The 24,374-nt window shown below is 35.4% G+C and overlaps 1 long non-coding RNA gene across 1 annotated transcript in view; it reads left to right on the forward strand.

Annotated features, from left to right (window-relative positions):
• Positions 1 to 23,261, forward strand: part of LOC131857982 (uncharacterized) — a 101,117-nt gene extending 77,856 nt beyond the window's left edge. The window contains exon 3 of the long non-coding RNA XR_009358817.1: positions 23,074 to 23,261. This is a non-coding gene — a long non-coding RNA (uncharacterized LOC131857982). The remainder of the gene's footprint in view (positions 1 to 23,073) is intronic.
• The last annotated feature ends 1,113 nt before the right edge of the window (positions 23,262 to 24,374 follow it).

Raw genomic sequence — 24,374 nt, forward strand, 5'->3', positions numbered from 1 at the left:
AATCAACATCATCTACCCAATCAATATCTATAAAAGCACTCAAAGTAAAGTCATCATTCTTATAATACCATAATCCAAAATTAACTTTCCCTTTCAAATATTTGAATATCCTTTTTATAGCAGTAACATGAGATTCCTTAGGATCAGCTTGAAATCTAGCAACATGACACACAACATTCATTATATCAGGTCTAGTCTGAGTCAAATACAACAAACCACCAATCATAAATCTATATATGATCTAATTAGCTTTCGGAGAGTCATCATCTTTTGTCATCTTACATCCAGTCACCATAGGTGTACCAACAGGTTTAGAGTCTTCAAGACCAAATTTCTTCAACAATTCCTTCACATACTTAGACTGAGATATGAAAATACCTTTATCAAACTGAGTAATTTTCAATCCCAGAAAGAATTTCATTTTACCAATCATAGACATCTCAAATTCATTCTGCATTTCTTTAGCAAATTTCTTACATAGGCAATCATTTCTTCCAAAGATAATGTCATCAACAAAAACTTCAACAATCAAAATGTTATTATGATCAATCTTGAAATTAAAATTATTGACAGTCGTACCTTTATTGAATCCAAGCTTCATCAAGTACTTATCCAATCTGACATACTAGGCTCTACGGACTTGCTTCAATCCATACAATGTTTTCTTCAACTGGCAAACCATATCCTTTTCATCTGTCAGCTAAAATCCATCTAGTTGTTCAATGTAGACGACTTCTTCTAATTCACCATTAAGAAAGGTTGATTTGGCATCCATCTGATAAACATTGAAATATTTGTGAGTAACATAAGCAAGAAATAATCTAATAGATTCAATTCTAGCTACCAGAGAAAAAGTCTCCTCATAATCAATTCCTTCCATTTGTGAATAACCTTTACAAACAAGTCTAGTTTTATTTCAGACAACTTCACCCTGTTCATTCAACTTATTCCGGAACACCCATTTAGTTCTAATTACATTTTTATCCTTGGGTCTAGGAACAAGAATCCATGTATTATTTTTCTCAATCTGATTCAATTCTTCTTCCATAGGTTTAATCCAATTTTCATCTTTGCATGCTTCATCAACATTATTAGGTTCAATCTCATAAATTAAACAAATTTCTTCTGCAAGTCTTCTCCTAGTCATCACTGTAGACACCTAAAAATGTCTCATTCATCATGTACTAGTTATTCGTCTAATTGATTAAATAATTAAATAATTATTTAATTAAGTTAATTAATCTTATTCTTCTAATTTCATATTTCCTCATCATCTTACTAATGATTATATTTCTTATTCTTTCATCCATTTAATCATTTAACCATTTTCTAATGTTAATTAAATATTTATTATTTAATTAATTCTCATTAATTCTCCAATTTAAATAATCTTTATTGTTATTTAAATAAATTCTATTTTCAATTTCTATCTCTAATCAATTAATCATTCAACCCTTTTCTAAATATTAATTTAATATTTATTCTTTAATTAATTTTAATTTAATCCTTTAATTTAAATAATCTTTATTATTTAATTAAAGTCCATTTAAATAATTAAATAGTTTTTTAAAATTATTTAATTAACTAATTATTTTTCAAATTCCAAATCCCCAAATTCTAATTTCATCTAATTTCATTAATTCTCATATTTCTTCTAATTCTCTAATTTCATCTAATTTCATTAATTCTCATATTTCTTCTAATTTCATATTTCTTCCCATTTCATTTAATTCTTCTAATTCTTCTAATTTCTCCTAAATTCAAATACATGTGCATGATTTCAAAAATTAAATTGAAAATCAAAGTCAAGTTCTAAATATATTCAAATAATATGTTGAATTAAAATAAACTCAATATTTGAATTAAATCTCATGCAAAGATTAAATTGAAAATCTAAGTTAAAGTGCAAGCACATGCTAAATTAATTAATTCAATCAATTAATTAATTAAATCATTTATCTCTCCAATCTCTATTTCCATATTTTAGTTAGCTTTTTCTAAATAAAGCTTTCTTTGTCATCTTCTTAATTTCCTCCAATCATTCTTTTTCTTCTTTCAGTCAACTTTTTCTCAATCAGTTAACTCAATTAATTTATTCAATCTATTATGTTTCACCTCCAAATCAACAGTTCAACTATCAATTTTCATGTGATCTCACCTGAGTTCCACCTCTTGATCAATCTGTTCCACCTTTCAATCAATTTTCTCTAAAAATCTATAAATTGAGCATTCAATCTCCATTTTCAACAATCATGAACTTTGACTCTTTGTGTCAATTGCAGGTTGCCAACGCAATATCTGAGAGCCATCATACCACAGACAAGAGAAGAGAAATGGAAGTTATATGCAGTATAGGGAGTTTCAATTGATTTATTTTATATTCCTATTTCTTGCTTCTGTGTTATTTCATTGTCTGTATGTTTGAATTCTTTGGTTAGATAGGGATTTGTGATTTCCCTTTGCTTATAATTGATATTTTAAAGATGAATTTTAAGTGCGACATTTTGGTGAACCCGACGTGAACAGCAGCTAATTAACCTTCTTTGTTTTCTATGTTATTTTTGCAAATCGTATGAATTTTTTCCTTTTTTTGCAGGTTGCACGAATTTCAGAAAAAAGAGCTCTTCGTCACGCATTCGCGGTTGCATCATCACGCAATCTCATAGATAGAACTACACAATCGACCTTTCAGGGTCACGCAATCGACCTTTCAGGGTCACATATTTGCTCTGAGATCATTACGCATTCATTAGGAAAATTGTTGTTATGTTATTTTTATTCTTATTTCCTTTTTGTTCTCTGATCTGTGTAATTTTGCATGAAATTCAGTAAATCTTGAAACAGATTATTTTTATTGCATGTTTTTATTATAATAGTTTATGGCACGTAAGGTACAATTCAGTATTTCAGGTGCCAGAAGGACAAAGGAACAAAGAAGGTAGGCTAGAAGCTATCAGAGAATTCTCAAAGTAGAAAAGAAGATGCAAGATTGGGAAGACCAACCAACCATCGACAGATACAACAACTTAGTTCTCTCATATCGGGTGAAATATGTTTTGATTAACATTGAATGGATGATGAGCGATCTAGCTAGGGCCTCACAATCTGTTTTGCAGGTTTCAGATCAAATTTAGTTTCAATTTTTTTTATTTTTTATTTTTTTGTGTTATCTGCCTATGTGTCACGTAATCGCCTTGTTATCATCACGCAATCAACCTGTTAGGATCACGCATTCACCCTGTCAGAATCACGCAATCAATCTGACATTATTACGCAATCGCCTATTCAGGGTCACGCAATCACGTAGGTATCATCACACATTAGTTCCTATTAATTTTGAGTTCTTTGTTTTCTGTTGGTTTGATTTTACTGCTAATCATCTGTTTGTAGCCTGTGGCGAATTTACAAAAAGGATCGGATTAGTATTAGATCAATTGCACTCATTCTCTCACACTTCATCTTTTGGTGCTTAAAATCAACATTGGTTAAAATTGGCATGCATGCATAAACACTTCAATTTGGGCTTAAAATTAACATTGGTTAAAATTGACATGCATGCCTTCACATTTCAGTTTGGTGTTTAAAATTGACATGCACATGCATATTCAACACCTCAATTTGGGCTTTAAAATGAACGTGAATTAGGCTGCATATAGATTAAATCACATTTGATTTCTTAAAGGAAAGAATCTTTTATCGTATTTGGGGTGGACCTACTATTGCATTAGCTAACTTTCCACCCGCCTTCGGGGTCTTGGGAGAAAGGAAGGAGGTGACAACGACACTCAATTTTATTTTATTCCACGTAGAGAGGGGTATCTTTGACTGGGGATTTCATCACCCCATAAAGGTACTTCGAATTGGGATGCGTTGGGGATATCATTTCTCCCAGCCTACTCTCGAGCGGGTTTTTTCAGCCGCTATAGAAACATACTGGTTAGGTGGCTAGAGTGTTGAGTGAATTCAACATATGTGGGGGCCTTCCTTGCACCGATAAGCTCAACTAAAGTCTTAAGTGGCTTGCTCTGAGAATCTGTCGTTAGATCGGGATCCCTTAAAATTTTACAATAAGAACCAACTTAGTAGCACAAAACCCTACATTCAATGATTTCGGGAGTGCGGATTGTACCCCATAGATACCCTTCATGTACCTTGCATTATGATACAGAAATCCCTCAGTTATAAGATCTTCGAATCTTTAGGATAAGAGAGACTGGCATACCCGAAAAGTGTGTGTCGTGGAGTAGAGCCAGTGCTGCCAGACTCTCTATCTGTTCATTTTGTTTCGGTATTTTATTGTAAGGGCCTCATTTGAATGGTTTCTAATTTCCAGCCTAAGATTGTCTTCTGTGTCTTTTTATGTATCATTGTATCAGACCATTATTGAGTCATTTATTTGGGCTATTTCAGGCCCTATCCTGCGTATCTCTGAATTCTCTAAGATTGTTTGAAAACCAGTTCAGTCATCTATATCTACCTCCAAAAAATTGTTCTCAGACTTGAAAAACCACAAAACTTGTCCTACACACATAATTATTGAAAACAAAGTCCATTTTTGAAACATCAGATAGTCCTGCAAACTCAAGGTTTTACATACTTGTGACCATAGGTAATCCTTGCATATTCCTCATTTACATCCTCATTATTGTCCTCAATCCTTGCATAGTCCTCATTTACGTTCTTATTATCGTCCTAGTTCCTTGCATAGTCCTCATTTACATCCTCATTATTATTCTAAATCCTTGCATAGTCCTCATTTGTGTTCTTATTATCATCCTAAGTCCTTGCATAGTCCTCATTTACATCCTTATTATCATCCATAGTCCTTGCATAGTCCTCATTTATGTCCTTATTATCGTCTGAATGGAACCACAACCTTAGTAGAAGCCTTTGTAGTAACAATATCTAGCTTTGATACTGTAGGAGCCTTAGGAGCTAGGTTCCCCTTGTTTGACCTTTTGAGTCAAGTATTTCTCTTTGTTTGGAGAAACCACCTTCTTAGGAGTCTTAGGTACTGAAGAATATTGTATAGTAGCATGTGGAACTTGAGGTGCAATGGTAGTTGTATTAGGATCTATGGCCCTCCTTTTGGATACTGTATTGCTAGCAATGAGGTCATTGTTAATCTAATTTATACCACAGAAGTCAACCTCCTACCAATTCATAAAAGAAGAATCTACTTGTGAATGATTTGGACAATCACCAAATTGTTGTTGTCCTAATGTAGTTGGTTTATTTTATGCCACTAAGGCCTGAGAAAACTCACCATTTTGACAAGAGGTTTGATTATGAAGTTGATTTCATTGATTACGCCATTCTTGCTCTTGAGCAAGATTGTTCTGCATTGGTACCAATTCTCTTGAGGTACTTGCAGCCATAGGATTACTCCATTGGTTTTTCCCTTGAAAATTAGATCTATTTTGATAATATTTCTTATTTGAAGATTGGTAGGGCTTATTAGCTTGCGACAACTGTCACTAGATTGAAACTAGCTCATTCCCAAATCCCTACATCATTGTTTTGATCTTTGATCTAAGCTCTTGAATCTTTGAAGATTGAGGAAATGGTGCAAGTGTGAGCACTTGAATTGTTGATGCCATTAGTATTGGTGCCAAAGTAGGTTGTTGTGTAGGATCCTCTCGGAAAAAAGGCATTGGAGGCCTAGGAGACAACTTCCCCTTCTGTATTAGATAATTATATGCCTCAATGGTAGCATCATAAGCTCATGGTAAGTCATTTCCTCCCAATGATTGTATCATAGTGGCAATGTCACTATTTAGGGCCCTAAGAAAGTACAAGAACACATGGTTGGAAGAGGGCTTAACCAATGTTGGGATCCAATCCCAAGTTTTTTGGAATCTATAGTTGAAGTCACCCATGAACTCATGGGGTGCTCTCTTTATGGTTATTAGCTACTCAACTAGTGATAAATGGTCACTTTTGTCCTCAAAATGCTTACATAGTCGCTCTCCTAATTCATCCCAATTATGAATAGAATCAGAGGCTAAACCCCTATACCACTATAGGGCTTTTCCTTTGAATGATGAAGCAAGAGCCTCACTTCAACATTATCTTTTGTCCCATCAAACACAATGCAGATGCTTGCAACATCTTGGATGTTTTCAGCTAGGGTAACAGAGGTTTCTCCAATAAACAATGGTATAGCCTTTAGGGCTGCAACTAGAATATCATTCTTCTGGGATAGAACTAAGGGGCTTCCACCATTAAAGGTGACAAATGCATGTGCTCTAGGGATTTCCATAGGGAAGTGTGGCCTATAGGTATGAATTGTAGGGCCTCTAGGTTGTGATAATTTTGTGAATGGTGGGGTAGAATATGATCTTAGGGGTGTAGATGTTGCTGCTTGGGTTTGCCTAACAGCCAATAGAGAATATCTACCCCTTCTACTCCTAGAATTAGAACTTCAAAGCTCAATGTAATGGAAATTACTTCTAGAAGATGCTCTAGTTTGTGTTGTTGGCATGAAAGTGGTAGCTGGTCATGAAAAAGAGTTTGAATTTTTCCTTAGAGTTGCCAAGTGCTTTGATTGATTGCCTCCAAAGGCTGAATTGCTAAGAGAAGCATTGGATTCTTAGCAAGAAGTTGAAATGTGTGTCCCGCCAGGCGTGCCAGAAATTATTGTCACAAAAGTTTGCACCCTTGATGATCAACCTTGATCATCAACCTTGTGGCACATTGAAACAACCTCCAAGTGTGGGACCTTGCATAATTGAGGCTGAGTTTCTAGAGAAGGTCGGATTCCTCTCCAATTTAAGTGTAAGTGTTGGTCTATCCCAACACTAATGAATCCTAATCTATTAATCTGAGGGGGGAAAGGGGGAAAGAATGCTTGAAAGGGGAAAAGAAGTTTGTACCTAGATTGAATTGTGATCTTCTCTGCCTATAGTTGGACACAACATCAATAAGAATGACCCCAGATATGCACAAGATCCTATCCATATTAGATTCCTAAGTCAAGAGTGAAGGTTAGAATTCTAATGGATGAAAAGAGGAGTTGGATCAATTCTTAGATAACATCCATAGAGGGAGTAACACAGTCATCCACACTGAGGAAACAAATATGAATGCATCCAAAAAACAAGGTAAACACATTACACAAATTGTTTAGACCGAATGAAGGAAAAAGAGATAATTTCATTCATGTAAAGGCAAGGCGATTTTACAAAATGCAAAAAAAAAAAAAAAAAGTTTTATGCAAAAGAAAGAAAGAAGATCCTTGAGATAGGTTACAAAATTATCTTTGTAGTTTAGGCATAACTCTGATCGAATTGCAATTAGAAACCTTAACCCTACCTATGGTTAGGTTACAAAATATCAAAGGGGGGATCAATGTGAGAAATTGATCTGATCTTGCATGTATATCATCTCTGAAAGTATCTCTGCCACTGGGGATAAGCAAAAAATCTTTGCAGAAAGAGGAAGCTCTAAGTTGATATGCATCATGAAGCAGTCACCAGTTAGGAGGGACCTCAAAGAGATCAGTTCAGATTGGTCAGCAAGAGTAAACACAACAAAAATAGTAATATATGATGAAGGCAATTCAGAGAAGATTAAATTATAACATGAAAATTCATTACAACCAACCGGTAACAACCGGGTTACAGAAACCGGCTCACAGGCTTGCTAAACATGTTCAAAATATAGAACAGGTCACAACCGAGACCTTGAATCTTAAGATCTATCTTCCATGCTCAGTATAAAATATTTGTTACATTCTAATGATTTATTATAATGATTTATATGATCCAAGAGGATTTGATCGGCCCAAAAAGGGATCAAAACCCGAAGAACAAGACCTAATGTGTAAAACCAAGAGATTCCTCCGAAAAATCCAAAGGGTGAAGTGTAAATCATGGGAGAAAGTTGGCCACATGCCAAGAAACATCAGAATCAACGCTTAGAGCTCCACAAGATACAGAAGGGATTGGGTAGATCACAAATGCAAATAGGTCTAGGCAACCAATAATAGGAAACTGTCAAGCGGCAATAGGAAACTGTCATGGAAACCGGTAGCAATAACTTGCTGGAAATGATCCAAATGCTCCACGGTTTGGGAATAAGGAAGATGATCAAGTCTTCACTCAAAATCCAACTCCACGGGATCCGGTGAGACAAATCCGGGACACATAAAAAGAAATGTTGAAACTACAAACAAAAAGAAAAAACAGAAAGGAAAATATTTTGGTTGATGCAAGATTGCTATGAACTGGGGATGCTTCTGCATCACATCAAGAGTACACCGTCAAGCAAGAAAGTATCCAATTCACATTGAATACCCCTAGATCACATTTTAAATTTGTCTACAGAGTCCCTTCTGGAGTAATGATGAAGACTCAGGGTGGTTGGAATGAATTCTAATAAGGTTTGAGGCATCGACCAGGACAAAAAATGGATTTGACCACTAAGTCAACAACCACCCTGCACAAAGAATTAAAATTTTTATCTACCCATTAAGTTTTAAATTTGGCCCTTTTCTCCCCATGGCACGCGAATATTGCCACCTAGCGCTTATAGGGCCCGACCACAGTTTAAAAAACCATCATTGATTGCCACTTTAAGTGAAAATCCATGACCAAGATCATGCCACGTATTGAGCTGGATCCACTAGGTCTCTTTGCATGCAGAGGGGCCCCCACTATGGGTTGTGCTCCTTTCGGCTAGACTCATTTTTTCCCTTGTCGCCCATAGAAGGTCTAACCAAAAAGGCCCTCATCACTTGGGGCCCACCAATCCAAGTGTCTTTCAAGATCATCTAGCAGTTGTCGATTTTTCCACATGGGATGAAGTATCATGTGGGAGGGGCTCCACCATGGCCCATGGACATTTTCACCAAGACTGAGCCTTTTGACAAGATAGTTTCTTTGTTTTATTCAACTTTAAAAGATATGTCGAAAAGGATGAGGAGCCTGTCATCCAGTGACCAGGAAAGAAAGAAACCAACCCTGCCATGGACCATGACCCTCTAACCAGTGCTCTGTTAAGTGATTTGACTGTCTTAGCCAGTCAACAAACAGTTAAGAAAAAAGAGTCTGAAAATAAATAAAAGTTTTAAAAGCATTAACACTTAGGGTTTAGGGTTTTAGGGCTCAAAAAGAGGTTTTCCCTCAAGGTTTTAGCCAGTCTGCTTTATCTCATATTGATAATCTTCAGGGCTAATAGTTGACATGAAAATAGTCAATAGTTATGTAATCCTTCTCATTGTCCCGATGCTTGGGGGGAAATGATTTCTCTCTCTTATCCATTCTAAGGATCCACTTTTCCTTTGTTGAGTGGTGTTTTCTTATGATTTCATGTCATTTCTTGTGTGAAGTTGTTGTTTGCTCAAGGATTCTCTCTTATCCAAAAGGTGTATGTCCTTGGCTACAACCTCTTTTTCACTTGGCAATGTATATCTATTATAAACTTACCCCTCACATTGGGTCTAAAGTGTGTCATCCTTCACCAAGAATCCCTTTCACCTAGCAATAGGAGAAAGGTATGCATTCTTGTTCACCTTCCCTTCTTTTGGTAGAAGATGCTAGGTTTCTTCAAGAACTCCTCTTGGAGGTAGATGTCTTTTGAGCAAACATCCCTTCTCCTGCAAGGATCCTCTTTACACTTGTTGCAAGATATCTCTTTTTCAACTATCTTATCCTTTCTTGTAAGAGTATTACCTCTTTAACTTGGATTTATGGATATTGTTGCATAAAGGATATCTCCTTTGTGCTAAAGGTTTGGTATCCTTGTTTCTAGCCTCCTTAAGACATCTTAAGGGGGGCATACATATCACCCTCTTTGAACTACATTCTGCCATATTTTTGTTGGCAGTGGGCCAACGTCCCTCGCGGGGATTCGCGACATGGTTTAACAACCTCCTATGGATTATGTAAGTCTAGTGGTTGTATCAGGTATTGACATGTTGATCTTTTGGTGCAACAACAACCCTAGCTTGTAACAAGTGGTATCAGAGCTTGGTCACATGTTTGAATCACGCAGACCACAATGAGTGACACTGGGAGGGGATTGTTGGCAGTGGGCCAACATCCCTCACAAGGATTCACGACATGGTTTAACAGCCACCTGTGGATTCTATAAGTCTAGTGGTTGTATCGGGCATTGACAGGTCGATCTTTTGGTGCAACGACAACCATAGCTTGTAACAATTTTTGCATGTCAAAAAATGAGGCGATCATTTTCAAAACCAAATAAAACAAAGTCTTACATGAGATGCTTCATGCTCAAAACCAGATGCAACATTGATACATATCTTAGATGGGGTGCACATTCTCAAAATCAGAGCAAACAAACTATTACACTGGACATCCTCAAAACTAGGCATATATTTGTCTTGTACGAGGTTACACATTCTCGAAACCAGAGAAAACAAACTCTTATTAGAGTTCTCCTCGGAACAAGACTCACCCCTTGGTATTTGCATTTGCATTATATGTCTTAAATAGGTTGAAGCATGCTCGAAACTAGAGAAAAAATATTTTATGGGATGCTATATAGTTGAAACTAGACATCATTCACACAAATGCACGAAGATGAGTGGAACTAGAAAAACACAACTAAGACTATTCCTACTCTCCTCCCCAACATGGATTACCTAGAAAAACACATCTATAATGTGTATCTATGACTACTCTCTTCTTCTCATTGATCACCTAGAAAACCACATCTAGAATGTGTATCCATGCTCCTCTCTTTTCTTCTCATGAGCTCATAGCTTTTCTATTGGTGGTTCATGGATGATGTGTGCTCTTTCTCTTTTATGTGTGTTGTCACAAGGATTTGCACCCAATGAAAATATGAAAAACCTACAATCCCATGAAACATGGGACTACTCTCAGGCTGTGGGTATCCTATTGTGAGAGTAGACCTCTAGATTATAGGCCGACTTCCTTTTTTATCACCTAAAACTAACTGAAAACTAACTTTGGAAAAGAGATAGAAAAATATGCAGAAAATAAAATTACCGCTTGAAAGGTTATCCACCAAAGATAAAAATGACTTTCTTTGATAATGAACTCACAAAAATCCAACAATGAAACTTAACAACTCACAACTCAACACTGCATACTTTGCATAAATGACTCATGTGAAAGGTTTAAGTCTTTCTTATATCTATTTGAAAGAAACCAATATAGTTTTCACAATTTCATCTATCAGATAGCATAACACAATCACCGATATGCACTATAGCATGCTACACCATGAATTTAATATTGAAGGAAACAGATAAAATGAACGATTATTGAATAACAATCACAACTATTTCATCAAAAAGTATTCACAACAATACTTAAAACACAGATATAAGAGAAGGAACTAGATTTTTATTGAAAAGGAGTCTTTTTCATTACAAAATCTGAATATTGCTCATGAAAATCTGAAAATACTCATAAGGAATGAGTTACAAAGTGTGAATGTTTGTTGTCACACACAGGTCTCAAAAATCAGAACTAGAGAATATTGAGTGAAAAATAGTCACTTATACAATGAGGCTCCAAAAATTCAAATTTGAATTTTGGCTCCTAAAAATGATGTGCAGTCAAAACTTCCAACCCCTTCCTTAAATCATGCATGAGATTGAAACAGAATTTCTATAAAATTGCATCAAGAGTTGTAAATTTGAAAAAAAATCTCTTGGGGTCGAATGCAACTGAAAATCCCTCAAAAATAGGGATGTAACTAGCTGAAATAGGTAGTTAAGTGCTTGAAAATCCTCCTTGACTAAACCCTCACCACTTAGACTCTCCAACTGAAGTAGATTGCCCATTAGGTAGCCAAATCACCCATTTTACCTCCACATGTTTGTTAATTATTTCAACTACCTCTTAAACCCATGCTAGAACTCAAAAAGCAACTAGGTCATTACTTTGACTTTTTCTCCAAAGACTCAACATACCCCCTCTTGCACATTGAAAAATAACATTTATTAAAATGATTTATATGATCATTATAATAAAGTTTTACAAGTTGTATGCATAAAATGAGGAGTTTTTGAAAAAAAAGGATGTTATCTGATTAAATCTCTTATAAGTGTTTAAAAAACTTAAAAGAAGCACATTGCATGAAAAGAAAACAAGGCTTTTTTGGAAAAATGAAAACAAAACTTTTCTTTTATCAGGTTTCACATTTAGGGTTTTTTAAACCCTAAAACAAAAAGGAAAAATGATGAAAAATACTCTCCTTTCTTCATTGCCAATCTTTTTAGTTGATGGCAACCACCATGGGGAGACTAGGGTTTTGAACTTGGAGGACACAACATTGCTTCTTTTCTTGATAATTTGATGAAGATTTATTTGTCGGGAAAACTAAGGTAAGCGGCCATGTTCCAGATTTGCTATGTTATTGATTCTCTATCATTTGGAATGAAACTATCTAATTGAAAAAAGACTGCTATTATCACTACAAACAGTTATTGAGGGTTCCTAGACCGTTGTAGCTTATATGGATGCTCTATGAAGTTCTTTGATTATAATATGCCCTTCGAAATGCTTTTGGCATTCTCTTTCATTTGGTTTATGTTCTTTAATTTGGAAACTCTGTCAAAATTGATCCTTTCTCTCTTTTTGATATTCAACATCATTATCTTCATGTGGCTGCCACTATAAAGGTTATTATAATGGCCTTAAAGTAATTGTGGTTTTCTTGTTGTTAATAGTGAATGATGAGTTTGTGATGAGCTTTTGGCTATCCTTTATGTGTGACTGTCTCTCTGCTACAAGTCACCCTTTAGTCATTTCTTCTCTAGCTCATTGTTGGTGACACATCTTAAAAAAACTTCCCTATGGACTACTATATGGACAATGAGACTATTCTTGCCTTGACATGAATGAACCATCTAGGGCTTTTAGCAATGAATATTCATCTTCAAAATAGTGGATAAGTTTAAAACATTCAATTTTTTTGTCCTTATTACTACTACTATGGCTTGTTCATGGTTATGATCTCCTTATCTCTAAGTCTAACTCCTCATCAAGTATCTTAGTATGTGAGCGATAATGAAGTGTGTCTTTGGCAATGAATGTAATTCTGCCCTACTTCTTGTTCAAAAAGACTTAGCTATTATATGTCTTTGCTTTCCCAAACCTAGGGAACATTGTCATGAGATTCCTCACTGTGGCTGCATTTTTGTTAACACTGTATTTCTTCTGATTTCTTTAACAGGGATTGTCTTGACTTCATTTGGCTTGATCAAAACTCCATCAAAGCTCTCAAGAGAACCCCTTAAGAGGACAAACCTTTTGTAATTAAATGGTTGTGTCTTCTGGGTCTTTTGATAATGATTTTAAAACTTTGAACTGTTGTTATAGGACATCATTACACTACATCTATGAATTCTTATTTCCCTTCTGATAAAGAATATTCCCTTTCTCATGCTCATAGAGGAAAGCCTTTAGTGAGACCTTTATGCAGACTGCTCTAAAATGCAATGTGGTGACAAAGGCACTACTTTTACTGCTACAAGGCTTTTTGTATTTGCTTTTTCCAAATACCATTGTCTTCTTTTTGTTTCTACAGTACATTTCAATGTATTGGGTTGGTGTCCTTTATGCTTGCCAATGTAAATAGACCCTGACTGAATGAACTATCACTGTGTATTTATTTTTTATTCACTGTTCTCATTAATGGATCAAAATTCATAGATCTGAAATGTTGTGATCTCTTCATTAGTTAGCCACTTTGTGCTACCATCTTTTGACTACAAACTCACTGCTCCATTGTTCATTAGTTGTCTTGAAGCTGGGAATGAACATTATGACTGCACTTTGGATACAACAATCACTGTCCTAAAATTGTTTCCATAGAGTTTACCTCTGTACCTTTAGATCCTTGGGGCTACATTATGACGCGAGTTCACTGCATTAAGAATGTGTATATACTTGCAATCTCTTTTTATACTGTGACTGCATTTTTGACTATAGATTGTCACATTTTTCTTATCATTTCTATGACATGCTTTGTGGGTCATCATTGTGGCATGAATTGTACAATCTCCTTAATGACAATCACATAAACTATCTTGCTTTAATGCAATGTCTACTTGCTCTATGATTGCAATTGTATAACTGATCTTTTGATTGCATTTTGTAGTTGCAAAAATGATGATTTGCTCACTACAAATTCATTGTTGCTTTTATCTATTGTAGGTGTTACTAGGTTGCCTTTGTTATACTTTTAGCTATCAAAAGACTTCATTTCTACACATATACAACCCCACACTTTTATATCTAATCTTAAGTGGCTCTAAAGATGTTGCAGTATCTTCATGTGTATCTCCTTTCAATATGGATATATTGTTGTCAACCATGAATCTATATCCTTGTTTGACTAGGACGGTATCATTGCTTTCAATTGAAGTTTGATACAAGATTATCATTATTTTCTAAGAAAGAATCAATGGGTCTCTTAAAGCAATTTTTAATACACCTATGATTGCACAGTAATGACTTCTCTTTATTGTTCTTGCTTGATAGTGAGTATTACCTATGGTTAAAACTGCTATAACCTTGGTATTGATTGTTTTCTTAGAGTCTTGGCCACATATCCTTATCTTCTTACAGTGTATGTTCTTTGATGAGAAGAGTGTTGTTGCTTCCTACCAATATCAAGGATCTATATCTCAAGACTATCCTTGACTTCTATGAATACTCCATGCACTCTATTTTGTACCTTGGTCTTGCTACATTCTGCTCTCTGACTGTGTATCGGTTCAAAACCTCTCACTCACTGCCTTAAAATTGTACCTTCACCTTGCAAGCTAAGATTGTTCTTGTTAGACAGTTTATATAACTAGAAGACAACTGAGAGTGGGGGGGGGGGGGGGGGGGGAAGAATCAGTTGTCACAGATTACCGGAAGCATTAGTAATTTTAAAACAACAATACCAGAACCCAAAACAATAATACCGAAATAGTAGTTAATCCAATCAGGCATAAACAATAATCACAAAGTAAGAGTCATCCACAAAACACCAATATTTGTACGTGGAAAACTAGTTAAAGGGAAAAACCATGGTGGGAAGCCTACCCACAGTCAAATAACACTTCTGCAGTATGTGAATTTACAAGGAAGGGACCTGCACTTGGAGGAAGGCCAACATCCTAGAGCACACTGCTCATCACAAAATGAGTCTCATTGACTACATACAAATCCAGACTACAATCCAGAGAAGTGTTGAACTGCAAAAGATAGCATCTCCTATGCCTGAGTACAGTTCTGATTAAGCTCAATACCGGAGGACTAAATCCTCTTACAAACCCAATTCTATCTCCAATGATCGACCAAATCCTCTGCCTAGATGATATTACATTATTTGTACATTACATTCCTTGACCATGACCTCTTACAATAACCATGATAATCTATAATGAGATCTTACATCTTATTTATACAAACCCTCAACCATAAATAATCAATTTGGCCACCAGACAATAAACCAATTACATAATTATAAACTATATTGGCCTTAGACCACAACAAATAATATCCAATATGTAAGACATCTTGTAAATACAACAATAGGTACTATCCACACATTACATTAATGTCGGTCCATAACCTAGATCAACTGAGACCAAGTATAGGTCCACACGCTTCAACAATGATCTCCAAATGCCAAGTCTCGAACATGATCACCAACAACATCTAGAAACTCTATCAGAAGCTACATCAACACCAATTATGCAATGCATCAAAGATCTCCACCAAAAGCTCTGTCAATGAAACCCTCGTTGGAACCAGAAACCAATCTTCATAGCAAGCAGGATAGCATCCAATCACTAGACCAAAACCAACTGACCAAATATGAGTATAGGCATTATGAACAAGTCAATTCCATCACCAGATTATACCAGAGTCAACTGGATCATGCCATATCCAAGTTAACCAAAAACTACTCAACCTATTGGGACCAAAAGGGTGACAATAAAGCATCCAAACAGCTAGTGTTGACATCAATGACAAAACATTAATGCAACACATAATCAATTCCACCAAATGGCCAACAATATCCCCCTTTGGCATTGATGGCAACACTAGATGTGAAAAACATCTAAGTACTAAGAAATGTCAAACAAGTCTCCCCCTATGGAAGGCAGCCAACAATCTCCTGCATATAGCTCTGAATATCAATGTATTTTCCTCTTTAAATAATATCTCTGTAAAGTTATGAATTTCTTTTTCATGTCACTATCTCTCCCCCTTTGGCATCAATTCTAGAAATCTGATAGAAATAACGAAGCAAAAACATAAGCCTTTGAATCTCAAAGCTGACTACTCCCCCTGAGCAGTAGCATCCCACATCAATGCCAAAATGAATAGTATCTCTGATAATGCATACCGGACTGATGCCAAACCGCATCAATCAAGTCTCTACCAGAGGGGCAGAAACCCCCAATCTGTCTCTTAAGTACTCAAATGATTCCTTGGATAGAGGTTTGGCAAAAATATTTGCAATCTGTTCTTTAGTGCTCACATAAACCAGTTTAACTTCATTTGCTTTCACCTTCTCCTTCAAAAAGTTATACTTGATAGATATGTGCTTTGTCTTAGAATAAAATACAGGATTCTTTGATATATCAATAGCAGCAGAGTTATCACAATGAATAACTACCGATGCATCACAATCCACCTTTATATCCTTCAACATTTGCTTCATCCATAGAACTTGTGTACAATTAGTAGCAGCAGCAACATACTCAGCTACAACAGTAGATAAAGAAGTACATGACTATTTCTTGTTGATCCATGAAACCAACTTCTTTCCAAGAATGAAAGCTCCACCGGAAGTACTTTTCTGGTCATCGACATCTCCAGCCCAATCAACATTTGTATATGCACATAAAGTGAAGTTATCATCCTTAGGATACCATAAACCATATTCTGATGTACCTTGCAAGTATCTAAAAATTCTTTTCACTGCCATCTCATGGTTTTCTCTAGGATCACTTTGAAATCTTGAAACAATACAAACAACATTCATAATGTCAGGCCTAGTTTGAGTCAAATAAAGTAGACCTCCAATCATAGATTTATATCTTGTAGGATTTATCAGTGCATAAACATCTTTCCTTGTCAATTTCTCACTTGTAACCATAGGTATACTTACCAGTTTAGAATCTCCCATACCAGATTTCTTCAACAATTCCTTAGCATACTTAGTTTGACAAATAAAAATACCTTTATCAGTTTGAGTAATCTGCAAACCTAAGAAAAATTTCATCTCACCAATCATAGACATCTCAAATTCTTTCTCCATGTTCTTATAAAATTCTATGCATAATTTATCTTCACCTCCAAAAATAATGGCATCAACAAATAATTCAACAATCAGTATATCATCATCAGTTATTTTATAATATAAATTACTGTTAGCACTGCCCTTAGTAAAACCAAGCTTCAAAAGATATTTATCCAACCTTGCATACCAAGCTCTAGGTCCTTGTTTCAATCCATATAAACCTTTCATTAACCTGCAAACCATATCAATATCATCTGATAGTGAAAAACCATCAAGTTTCTCAATATAATCTTCCTCATCAAGATCCCCATTTAAGAATGCACAATTGACATCCATCTGATAAACCTTGTAGTTTGTATAAGCAGCACAGGCAAGAAATAATCGTACAACTTCAATCCTAGCTACCGGTACAAAAGTTTCTCCATAATCAATTCCTTCCTTCTGAGAATATCCTTTACAAACCAATCTAGCCTTATTCCTTATAACTTGACCATCCTCATTCAATTTATTCCTAAAAGCCCATTTAGTTCCAATAACCTTTTTATTTTTAGGTTGGGGAACCAAAGTCCATGTGTTATTTTTCTCAATCTGATCTAATTCTTCTTCCATGGCTTTTAACCAAAATTTATCTTTACATGCCTCAATTACTGATACCGGTTCAATTTGTGAAATTAAATATACCTCATTAGTTGCCAGTCTTCTTCTTATCATCACTCCACTATTTTTATCCCCAATGATTTGATTTCAGAATGATTCAATTTCACATACCTAGGAGTCTTCTGACTCTCTATTCCTCTTCCTTGTTCTTCAGTTATTGTAGAATTCTCTGATGTTTCTGGAGTAACTGATTCAACTCTTTGTTCTGGTAAAGGTGCTACTAATTCAGATATAATCATTTCCACTTCCGGTTCCTTCTCATAAATTTTGATTTGACTTTTGCTCGGCTCATCTACTTTGACATTAGCACTCTCCACAATTTTCTGCAATCTCTTATTATAACATCTATATGCTTTGTTTTCATTAGAATAACCAAGAAATATGCCTTCATCAGTTCTAGGATCAAATTTCCCAATAGTATCATCTCTCCTGATATAACATTTATTACCAAAAATTCTTAAATACTTAACTGTAGGTGTATTTCCAAACCATAATTCATAAGGTGTCTTATCGGTTTCTCCTTTGATATGTACATTGTTGAATGTATAAACCATTGTACTAACTGCTTCTCTCCAGTAGATATGAGGTAGATTATCTTCCATCATCATTGTTCTAGTAGCATCCAAGATAGTTCTATTTTTCCTTTCCACAACTCCATTCTGCTGAGATGTCCGGAGAGCAAAAAATTGTCTTCTAATACCATGCTTGTCACAAAAGTTATTAAACTCACCGGATGTGAATTCTCCACCATGATCTGATCTCAAACATTTAATCTTCAATCATATCTCAGTTTCCACTTTAGCCTTAAATATTTTAAACTTTTCAAATGCTTCAGATTTTTCTCTCAAAAAAGTAACCCACATCATTCTAGAATAATCACCAATGATTAGCATGAAATATCTATCACCATGAAAACTTTTAACTCTACCAGGGCCACACAAATCAGTATGAATAAGATCAAGAACATCATTTGATTTATCTTGTATACTCCTAAAAGAGGTTCTAGCCTATTTACCCATTTGACATTCTTTACATACCGAATTATAGGGCTTTATAATCTTAGGTATATCTCTAACAGCCTTAGTTGAGCCAATCTTCACAATGAAATCAAAATTCACATGACACGGCCTTTTATGCCATAACAACTCTCATCAATTTGTGTAATCAAACATGTCTTCTCACCAGAGTTCAAATGAAATATGTTATCTTTTGTCTATGTACCGGTTGCAATCTCCAAGCCAGATTTGTTAATGATTTTGCATTTTCCATCCTTGAACTATAATTGAAATCCCTTATCTACCAATTGTCCTACACTCAAAAGATTATGCTTCAAACCTTTAACATAATAAACATTGTCAGTATTGTTCTTACCATCTAATGATATAGTTCGTTTTCCCTTGATCGTACATGCCTTGTCATCTCCAAATCTAAATAGTCCATCATCAATTTCTTGCAAAGACATAAACTTCCCTTTATCTCCAGTAATATGATGTGAACAACCACTCTCAATTACCCATTCATCCTTATCCTCAATTTTAGCAGCAAGTGCCTTCTCCTCATGTACATTCTCTTCCAGTGCCGGATCATCTTCCTTGATAGACAAGAATACCCATTCTTTCCCATTGCCAGATCCACTAGAAAAATCTTTTGTCGGTTCATCATCTGAATTAGTAATTCCTTCCTCATCCGCTATGTAGCATGATTTATCTCTATTTTTCTTGAATCTATACTTGTTCTGATATCTAGGATTAGGTTTAAATGATCTCTTAACTCTTTCTTCAAATCTTGAATTTCTTTCAGGACATCTAGATGCAAAATGACCAATCTTATTACATGCAAAACATTTAAAAGGTGCTTTTCCTTCATACTTACTTACTACTGGTCCTTTCAGCACTCTTCTAGCAAATAGTGCTTCAATTTTCTCAAACTCATCATCTTCTCTCTTCATATCTTCTAATTATTTTGCATTTAAAGCTCTCCAATCTTGCTTACGGTTGTAGATGTAGATGCATGAAAAGCAAGTTCAGTCTTCACAGCTTCAGAGGGTCCAAATACCTCAAGTTCAAAAGTGGATAGTTTCCTAACCAAAGTATCTATGTTGACAGATGTATTAGCCATTGTTCTCAACTCATTAATAGCAATAGCCCTCATTTTGTAAGCCGGTGGTAGGGCTCTCAAGACTTTAGAAATAATTTCATTTTCGCTCAGAGTTCCACCACAACATTGAATTCCCATAACAATCTCATTTACCCTTTCCATGAATGCAGTAATCCTTTCATCTTCTTCCATCTTCAGGTTTTCATATCTCACCCGATAACCATCAAGTTTAGCAATACTTACTGTAGGGTCACCTTCATTAAGAGTCTGCAACTTATCCCATATAGCCTTTCCAGATGATTTGTCGGTTAATCCAATAATTTGTTGATCAAAAAGTGCACACAAGAGGACTTCTCTTGCTCTACAATCATTCTCAAGCTCCTTGTCCAAGTTTGTCGGAGGAGGATTTTCAGATCCTAGATTATAGGGTGTAACACCATTCTGTGTGATCTCCCAAATATCCTTGCCAAGACATCTCAGATGAGTCTCCATCCGAATCTTCCATACTATATAGTTTGTTTCTTCAAGCCTCGATATATCCCTTTGAAAGATAGCTCCAGAAGAACTAGATGAAATTAAATTGTTAGTCATTGTAGGATCTTCCTCAATCGGTTAAGCTTTCTGTAGAGAGGACCAAAGCTCTGATACCAATTGTTAGATAGTTCAGATAACTGGAAGACAACTAAGAGGGGGCTGAATCAGTTGTCGCAAATTACCGGAAGCATTAGAAATTTTAAAACAACAATACCAAAACCCAAAATAATAATACTGAAATAGCAGTTAATCCAATTAAGCATAAACAATAATCACAGAATAAGAGCCATCAACAAAACACCAATATATGTACGTGGAAAACTTGCTAAACTTAAAAACTATGGTGGGAAGCCTACCCACAGTCAGATAATACTTCTATAGTATGTGAATTTACAATGAAGAGGCCTGCACTTGCAGGAAGGCCAACATCCTAGAGCACACTGCTCATCAAAAAATGAGTCTCACTGACTACATACAAATCCAGACTACAATCTAGAGAAGTGTTAAACTACAAAAGGTAGCATCTCCTATGCCTGAGTACAATTCTGGTTAAGCTCAATACTGGAGGACTAAATCCTCTTACAAACCCAATTCAATCTCCAATGATCGACCAAATTCCTCTACCTGAATGATATTACATTATTCATACATTACATTCCTTGACCATGACCTCTTACAATAACCATGATAATCTATAATGAGATCTTACATTTTATTTATACAAACCCTCAACCATAAACAATCAAGTTGGCCACCAGACAATAAACCAATTACATAATTACAAATCATGTCGGCCTTAAACCAAAACAAATAATATCCAACACATAAGACATCTCGTAAATACAACAATAGGTCCTATCCACACGTTACATTAATGTCAGTTCATAACCTAGATCAACTGAGATCAAGTATAGGTCCACACGCTTCAACAATGATCTCCAAACGCCAAGTCTCAAACATGATCACCAACAGCATCCTGAAACTCTATCAAAAGTTGCATCAACACCAATTATGCAATGCATCAAAGATCTCCACCAAAATCTCTACCGGTGAAACCCTCGCTGGAACTAGAAACCAATCTTCATAGCAAGCAAGATAGCATCCAATCACCAGACCAAAACCAACTGACCAAATATGAGTATATGCATTATGAACAAGTCAATTCCATCACCAGATTATACCAGAGTCAACTGGATCATGCCAAATCCAAGTTAACCAAAAACTACTCAACCTACCGGGACCAGAAGGGTGTCAGTAAAGTATCCAAATAGCTAGTGTTGACATCAATGACAAAACATCAATGCAACACATAATCAATTCCACCAAACGGCCAATAGTTCTTTCTTCACACATTTGGCTTGTACTATACCCTAGCACTGCACTTTGATACCTCTTTTATGATTGCTAATACTCCATATTGAGCATTCTTCTGGTTGTCATTAAGCCTCAAAATGTCACTACTTGGCTCTGAGATTGTGGAAATGGGAAGCTCTATTTGGGGCTATCATTCTCTCTTCAATAAAAAATTATACTCTTGATTTTGGTTGGATGGATATATCATAACTTGGTTGTCTCCTTGTATTGCTTCAATAATTGGGTCTTCATCCATAGAAAAGACTTCATGTGACTGCATTTTGATCTGATTTCTCACCATTTTGCAATGGTGAATACCGTGGGTGCATGAACTATAGACTATAATTGAGTGCATGAACTGTAGACTGCAATTATATTGGTTTATTGTCAAATCTTAATTAATATGGTTGTCTTTATTGTAGATTGAGTTCACTATCCAGAATAGTGATCATTTAACCACACTATCTTGATCTTCTATTTGAGAAAAAGAAAACATCATCAACTATTCAGGCCTTGATTGTTTACTTTCATGGTTGCATATGGGGCTTCTTTTTCACTGTTTAGAACTTAGGCATTGAACCTAGCCTTGGAACTTAGACTTGTATATCATCCTTGAAGGATATTGTTGTGAAAATTGTCAAGAGATAAAGACCTTTGTCCTTTCAATATTATGACTACATATCTAGGGCTTTCTTTCAGATCTTTAACAATTATGATGACTAAGATCAAGGTTTCCATTTGACATGGAGGACAAATTAAACAATTCTGCTTCGTTCTCTTTTACTGTTATGTTGTTATAGGACCATCATCATGATTATAGATATGAAACTTGTCACTCTTAAATTGTCCTAGTGTTATCTTTGTACAAGGTCTTCTAAGAAACATTTAAATGAGCTGGGCTCAACCCTTGTGGGAGCCACTTTTTACACCACTCATGTTAAATAGATAAACACCAACATGTTACTTTTCCTGTAACTGCACATGAAGCAAACATGTTAGACAAAAACAATGCATTATTTGATTTCTTGCTGATAATTTGATCTGGCACATGTCTCCTGGATCTATATAATATACTAGTTGTTATGATGCACATGAGGGATGGATTATGTGTTTTCAAATGCATGTGCATATATGGAATGATGATCCTTCATTGCTCTAACAATATTTCTTTCCATAATGCAGGCACTCGAGGGAAACAGGGTGACAACTGGATGTAGGATGGGCGAAAGACTACAGATGACACAAGGCAACTCAGATAGTACTCGACATTCAGGCAATGATGAGTCACCCCTCCTTATCCGCATTTAATTTTACTTTGCATCTACAAATATATAATATTTTCTTCATTTTCACCATACCAGTTAGTCTCATGGCTTGTGTGAGACATTGTACATTCATATTAATAAATATTACCTTTCTCAAAAACTTGTGCACTTTCATGTGCATCTACATCTGCATAATGCATTGTGATGGTGTAATTTTTTTCTTTCTTTTTTGATACACATGAATGTGATACAACAAAATAAAAAATGTACCTTTCTATTCATTAAAACCTAAGCGCTCTACCTAATTGAGCTTGTAGCGAAAATAGGTAACAATGTGATCACTTGTGTTCTTGAGATGACATTTTTCAAGAATGATATTAGTGGTTGAGACATTTTGATATCAAGGTCTCTTCAGCTAGTTGACTTGAGGTCTTGTTTTGGTTTTTAGCCTTTGTGTTTTTCTTTTGCCTTTTTTTTAATTTATCTTTGTTTGTTTTTTGTTTGTCTTTTGTTACCTTTTTGTCTTCTTTTGTGTGCCCTTTCATGTATTTGAGTGAGTTAAGATCCTAAGATTGGGGTCTTTAATCCTTGAAATTAGTGATGTCTTATACTCTTTATGGCTATGATCCTAATTTCTCCTCTCTTTCATCTCTTTCGTCTAGTTTACCATGAGTATTTGCATAGGATCATACTCCTATTAAAGTGGAGGCTAAATGTAGCATCATAAATTATCATCAGACCAATTTACACCTCATGTTTGTGTCCCTACTTTAACGTGTCTCTCTCTTATCTCTTATTTGGGTCTGTTCAGTGCCTTAACTCTAGTTTTGATACCATATACACCTACCAAATGATTTGTTGGAGAGGCATCCTCCTCTTTGGACTAAATCATGGTTCCTGATTGAGGAAGACCAAGATGACCTCACTGGGGCCCAATTTTTAAATGGAGGATGGGACCTATCTCTGACGGAAAATGAAATTGGCAGCTTTATATGACCATTGGAGGTCGGCCTAATCGGTAAATTGACCTAGAATACCATATATAAAGACATTAATTAATCCATTTCAATCATAAGTCCTCGTATCCATTGAAGCTATCAATCAAGTGTTTGTGCATTCATTAGCAAGCATTTTCAAAGATCTTCAAGGTTGCATATTCTTCAATCAACTATTATGGAGTAAAATTACATCATTCTTATGCAAGCATGTGTGTGTGAT

This window comes from Cryptomeria japonica, chromosome 8, assembly GCF_030272615.1.
Source record: "Cryptomeria japonica chromosome 8, Sugi_1.0, whole genome shotgun sequence".
Lineage (NCBI taxonomy): Eukaryota > Viridiplantae > Streptophyta > Pinopsida > Cupressales > Cupressaceae > Cryptomeria > Cryptomeria japonica.